Here is a 6,731-nt window from a genome sequence, read left to right on the forward strand (position 1 = left end):
GCTCAGGCTGCAAAAACATCGAGTCCAGCACTGACCCAGCACTGCCGAGGCACCGCTGACCCACACCCACACCCACACATCTGTCAAATCCCTCCACAACTCCATCACGGCCCCGTGCCAGGGCTGGACAACTCCATGCAGAAATTTTCCCTGTTACCCGAGCTAAACCTCCTCAAATGCCAGGGCTCTCACACCACACATTCAACCAGAATTTGGGGTCTGAGCCTCTGTCCGGGGCACCTGACCCCTGTCAAGAAGTCCTGCTAAAGTCCTGGTGTAATTTCTTCCCTGAGAAAAGCTTCTTCTCAAATCATGCCTTGCAGGGGAAGTCAAAAAGCCAGCCCTGATGTCAGGCAACAGCCAGACCCTTCAGGAGGAAGATTTAATGCTGCACTTTAAAAGGTGACCCTGTTAAGAAAATGCCCTGGTTGGAGTTATTGTAATTAAAGTGCCTGAGAATGGATCCATTTCTGACAACATTTGGGGCTTTTTACTTTTGAGAAACTGAAAACCGGAATATTAATCTTTCTTTCTTTTTTTTTCTTTTCTGCTAGTCAGGGTGTTCTGGCTGGGGTTGCAGTATTTTTTGGCAAGAAGAGCRTCAATGCCCTTGAAAGCTCTCACCTTCCTAAAAAAAAAATAAACACACAAAAAACCCAACCAAACTTTCCTTGGATGAAAAGCGTCCTGGCAGGCTCAGATGCTCACCYGCCTGTGACCGTGCCCAGGGTGCCCCCGGCCATGCACAGCCATGGGGAGCCCCCTCTGTATCCACGGGGGTCCCGCACTGCCCCGATCCCCCCCTGAGCCCCGAAATGCCCCGGTGAAGGGAGCGTTACCTCTGCTGCCGGCGTGCCAGGGAGAATTCGGGGCTGTGGCGGTCACTGTGGCCAGTCACCAGGGCCACTGTGGTCACTGTGGTCAGTCACCAGGGCCGAGTCAGGTGACAGACATGTGGGACGTGGCGTGGGGCCCTGCTGGCTGCGTGTGGCCGGATAATCCCTGGGTGACACGGGCAGAGCCGGGCAGCACCCACGGCACCCCTTGGCACAGCCCCCTGGCACAGCCCCATGGCACAGATCCATGGCACAGCCCCATGGCACAGCCCCACAGCACAGATCCATGGCACTGCCCCATGGCACAGCCCCATGGCACAGATCCATGGCACAGCACATGGCACAGCCCCACAGCCAGCGATGGCACTGCCTGCCCCACTGCTGACACCCACCCTGGGACACTGCACCCTCTTGGCACTGCCCCACGGACACGTGAGAGAAGGAAAACCCACCAGAACTGGCTCTGGGGCTGCCCAGGAGAGATCTGCTCAAAATCTGTGCCACAGCCGGGCAGATCCTGCTGGGTGCTGCTCCAGCCCCGCTGCTTTCCCCGCCGAGCGCTGCTGGGCAAACTGGCCATGCTGGGCAAACTGGNGGTCACTGTGGTCAGTCACCAGGGCCGAGTCAGGTGACAGACATGTGGGACGTGGCGTGGGGCCCTGCTGGCTGCGTGTGGCCGGATAATCCCTGGGTGACACGGGCAGAGCCGGGCAGCACCCACGGCACCCCTTGGCACAGCCCCCTGGCACAGCCCCATGGCACAGATCCATGGCACAGCCCCATGGCACAGCCCCACAGCACAGATCCATGGCACTGCCCCATGGCACAGCCCCATGGCACAGATCCATGGCACAGCACATGGCACAGCCCCACAGCCAGCGATGGCACTGCCTGCCCCACTGCTGACACCCACCCTGGGACACTGCACCCTCTTGGCACTGCCCCACGGACACGTGAGAGAAGGAAAACCCACCAGAACTGGCTCTGGGGCTGCCCAGGAGAGATCTGCTCAAAATCTGTGCCACAGCCGGGCAGATCCTGCTGGGTGCTGCTCCAGCCCCGCTGCTTTCCCCGCCGAGCGCTGCTGGGCAAACTGGCCATGCTGGGCAAACTGGCCGTGCTGGGCAAACTGGCCATGCTGGGCAAACTGGCCGTGCTGGGCAAACTGGCCATGCTGGGCAAACTGGGCGTGCTGGAGGGGGCTCTGGGAGTCCCAGAGCAGCCAGAGCCCTGGAAAGGCGGTGCAGTCTCTGCACAGATCCCTCTGCGGATTCAGCGTGCCCAGGGCCGGCTCTGCCATGGACACAATCCCAGGGCTCGGCCCTTTCATTCCTCTGCCTTTGGTTTCGAAGGAATTTCCTCCAGCCGYTTGTGCATTTGGAAACGCTGCTCTCCCCCCCACATGTGGGGCAGGAGCTGCCGGGACCTGCCTGAGTCCAGGCTGAGCTGCTGAACCCAGCTTATCCCAGAAATCAGCTTTGCTGAGCTCGGGAGCTAYCCAGTGACAGGAATTCAGCATTTTCTAAAAGCCCATCCTGTCGGAGCAGGGATCTAAAGTGGAGGGAGGAATCTGAGCAGGAGTTGAGGCTCCAGCRCATTTAAAACCAGCACTAAACGATGCGGGCAGGGCCCGTGGAGGCTGAGCTGCAGCCAAGCAAGCCAGGAGCGGGCCGGGGGATGTGGCAGCGCTGGGGCTCCGCGCTTGGCGATTTTGGCCACAGCCCCCGCCCTCCTCGGCCGGAACCCCGCCCTGGGAGCAGTAAACACAACTGGGATCGCTGGGAAAGTGCGGCTTTCCGGGCAGACACTGCAGGGAAACTCAGGAAGAGAAASGCACCGCAATTAAACGACAATTATGTGGAGAGAAAACCATTTTCTAAACCCAAGAACCTTGAGGGCGCATCGTGATGTCCTTCACCACACTCCCCACAACTCCCTCAACCTGACAAACTGACAGAAAAACCCTGGTTTAGCTTTTCCCAGCTCTCAGGGGAGGGTCAGTGTCACCATCGGTGAGCCTCGAGCCTGGAGCAGTGACAGGTCCTGTTCAGACCCCCAGGACCCCCAGTGCAGTCCCGCTCCGGGCTCTGGAGGTGAGAGGCTTTGCTCCGGGCTGTGCCCAGTGTCACAAGGCTGTAAATTGTCACCTGCAGCCAGTGCCACCCGGGCAGCTTCCCTCGGGCAGGGCTGGCAGTGCCACATCACTGGGTGTCACAGGACTGGCAGTGCCACAGGGCTGGGTGTCACAGGGTGGCGGTGACACAGGACTGGTGGTGTCACAGGGCTGGGAGTCACAGGACTGGGTGCCACAGGACTGGCAGTGTCACAGAGCTGGCAGTGCCACCAACAGCTGCAGAGCTGCCAGATGTGCCCCAGCCGGGAGGTTTTACCCTTTGCTGGCTGATCTCAGCTCAGCTGGGGCTCCTGCACCCCGAGAAGCCGAGTTCTGACCGTGCTCTGCAAGGGGCCGGATGGTAATAATTATCCTAATTCCATGGAAATTTCCATGTGCTTGGGAAAAGTGGCAGCCAAGCCCTTCAGCTGCCCGAGGCAGAGGTTTGTTGTTGTTTCCAGGGCCCGGYCTATCACATGGATGGTGTTTAAATGCCTTTTGGAGCCTCCTATTCAAATGCCACCGGCTCCAAACTGCCCGGAGCCGGCACCATCAGGCTGCAAATCGCATCTGGGAGTACCTGGAACATCTCAGCTCTGCCCACTGCAGCAGCAGCACCGCGCTCGGGGCAGGACTGAGCCCTGAGCCCTTCTCCACCTGAGCCTGCCCAGAGCTCTGGGGTCCCGAGGGTCCCGAGGGAGGGCAGGCGGGTGGAGCGGCACAGCAGAGCACATCACCCCAAAACAGAGCCACAACGGGGGCAGGGACAGATCGCAGCCGTGCCAGCGAGGGGAGAGCCCCGCAGGGTCCGGCTGTCACACTGTCCGACTGTCACAGTGTCCGGCTGTCACAGTGTCCCTGCCCTCCCCTGCCCTGCTCTGCCCGGGACAGCCCCTGAGATCGAGCTCTCGGGCAGGGAAAGCAGCAGGAGCCTGTGCTATCCCATCTCAGGGGGCTGGGGACCAGCTCTGCATCTCGGGCAGCGAGGAGCCCTCGGTCCCTGCTCTCTCCTCCCTCCAGCTGATGCCGGCAGGCGCTGGCTGAGTGTCCCAGCCCTCAGCTCCCTTCTCCTTCCTCCCTTCTCCTTCCTCCCTCCTCCTTCCTACCTTGGCAGCCGCAGATTTTGCAGTGTCCCAGGCTCTCTCTACCTGTCCCGGGCTCCTTCGAAAGGCGCTTGCGAAAGCGGCTGCCTGGAAAGGAGCAGGGAGGAAGGAAGGGGATGGACGGGGTGGGGAGGGCCAGGCGGCGGCGGGTGTCTCTGCACCCTTAGCCGGCGGGGAAGGAAGGAAGGAGGATGTTTTTGAATATTTGGCGAGCGCTTCCACAGGCAGAGAAGGGAAAGCAGCAGGCGGTTCATGGGTGAACCATCCGCACCGGTACCGGCGCTGCTCGGGTGAACCCTGGATCTCACCCGGCTCCTGCCGGGGCCCCACTGCTGTCATGCTGCAAAAATGTGCTCTTGMCTGGAATTTGGCAGCCGAACCCCCGACGGGGAGGAAACCTCTCCGCTTACAGAGGGAGTGGGAGCTGCAGGGAGTGGTGCTGGGAGCTGCTCCTGAGCTGTGCAAGGCTCACAAGGGAAGGAGCTCTGGGAGAAGCGGAGGTGCCCCGGGTTGATGCCCGGGGATGCCGCTTTCCCCGGCGGCCTCGTGTGAAACACGGACAGGGACGGAACCGCGGAGATCCGAGAGCTGCGAGGGCAGGAGGCGGCAGCGCACAGAGTGSCAGCCCTGGGGCAGCGAGGGGACAGCAGGACATTCAGCTGGGGACACATTTTGGAGCAGAAGGGCTGTTTCCCTGTGAGAGCCCGAAGGTTTTTTTCTGGGCTGCACCCAGCGAGAGGCGCTGGGCACTGAGGGGTTGCTCTGGGGAACATCTCCGCATCCGCAGCTCCTCATCCCCATCCAGCTCCCGCTCTCCCTTGTGGCAGGTCCCCCCCGCCCTCTTTCCCCCCATTCTAAGCCCAAACCGCAGCCCGGTTCCCTCTGGGCAGGACTCAGCCACACGCACGGAAATCGGCCCAAGCCATTCAGCCAAATCCCCCGGCTTCACCCCGAGAGGTTCGTGCCCGAGGTGCCCGCCCGGTGCGGTTTGCGAGGGGATGGCAGCGACCCCAAATCCCCCAAATCCCCCAACCCCGATGGCCCGGAGCGCTGCCGCTCCTGCAGAGGGAGCGCAAGGAGCGGAAATGAGCGGCGGCTCCGCGCAGCCATTTCGTCCTCGGGAAAGCGAGGGTGTTGCTTTCCAAAGGGAAGAGAAAACTCTGCTCGGASGGGAAATTTCCCTTCGCAAACAAAACACGCTGTTCCCGCAGCCTCCGGCCAGACCCCATCCCTGCCCTGTGTCCTGCCCGGAATTGCCTTCCCAAACCCCCGGGAGCCAGGGGGAACAAACCACCCCTCCTCATCGCCACAAAACAGGACAGAGATTGGGAGGGACACTGCTGCACCTTCCGGGGACAAACAGGGTGGCAGTGACACCCCAGCAGCCCCCATTGCTCTGCCCTATTCGGGGTGTCCCTGTCTGCTCCTCCATCACTTTCTCCCAAGTGGCCTCTCTTTCTCTCATCCCAACTCCCAAGGGGCTCTTTCTTTTCAGCTGAAACTTCCTGTTGGCTCTCACTTTCATTCTTTAACTCTTCAGCAGTGCAGAAAATTGGYCCTTAATGTGCCCTGTGAGGCTGTGTGGGAGCAGCTTAATTGACCCTGCTTGCATCACCCTGGCCGCAGCTCGGTCAGCTCATTTCCCATCCCTGCTTTGTTTTCCTGCCCTTTCCAGGGGTGCTGCTGGTGTTGGGCTCCAGGCAAGGCTTGTAGAGAAGCAGGGSTAGCCCAGGCTGCCCGGAGAGTTATGGGGATCCCTCGTGGGTCCCAGCSCAGGGAAATCCTGCAGCTCCCCATCCTCCTTTCCTCCTCCATCCCCGTGCCTTCCCCGCTGCTCAGCAGCTCACTCCAAACCCTGCATCCATCAGGCATGTGGCAGGACCCTGCTGCAGCTCTGGCATCTTCCCCAAGCATTGCAAATCAGCCCGAAACCTGAGCTGCTGGYTGCAGCCCTGACCTTGACAGTTTTCCAAGAGCTGGTCCCAGGCATCTGGCGTTGTGTGAAGGGATTGCAGAGGGTGTCAGTCCGAACCAGAGCAGTGAGGATCGAGTGGCACACTGACCAAAAAGCTCAGAATGAAACCAGACCTGGAGCAGTCACCCAAACACGGTCTCAGCTCAGCTCCATTTCCCTCATTTGCATCATTTGGGGCAGAGATTGCTGCAGGAGAACTGCAATAATTGGTATTCAGAGCATCATAAAGCTCCACACGTGGCTGAYGATCCAGGCAGGGCTGCATTCTGGCAGATGTCTAGCAGGGGAATRAGATTTTCCAGGTGAATGAAGGAAATGCATTATAACCATTGTTTTGGGATATTCCTGAGCGCTGCTGGGGCCGAGTGGCTGCTCACTGCTCCTGTGTCCTGTGAGAGCAGGAAAGCGCTGCCACCACCTCTGACACGGAGCTGGCAGGACCCTCCTCACCCCAGCGGGCTCTGGGGGACAGCAGTGCCACCCCAGGAGCTGCAGGTCCTGGCAGATGTCCCTGCAGGTCCTGGCAGATGTCCCTGCAGGTCCTGGCAGATGTCCCTGCAGGTCCTGGTAGATGTCCCTGCAGGTCCTGGCAGATGTCCCTGCAGGTCCTGGTAGATGTCCCTGCAGGTCCTGGCAGATGTCCCTGCAGGTCCTGGCAGATGTCCCTGCAGTGCCAGTGAGTTCCCTGGTGCAGGTTCCAGGGT

This window comes from Malurus melanocephalus, unplaced genomic scaffold (genome assembly GCF_030028575.1).
Source record: "Malurus melanocephalus ecotype Western Australia unplaced genomic scaffold, MMel_1.1 scaffold_965, whole genome shotgun sequence".
Lineage (NCBI taxonomy): Eukaryota > Metazoa > Chordata > Aves > Passeriformes > Maluridae > Malurus > Malurus melanocephalus.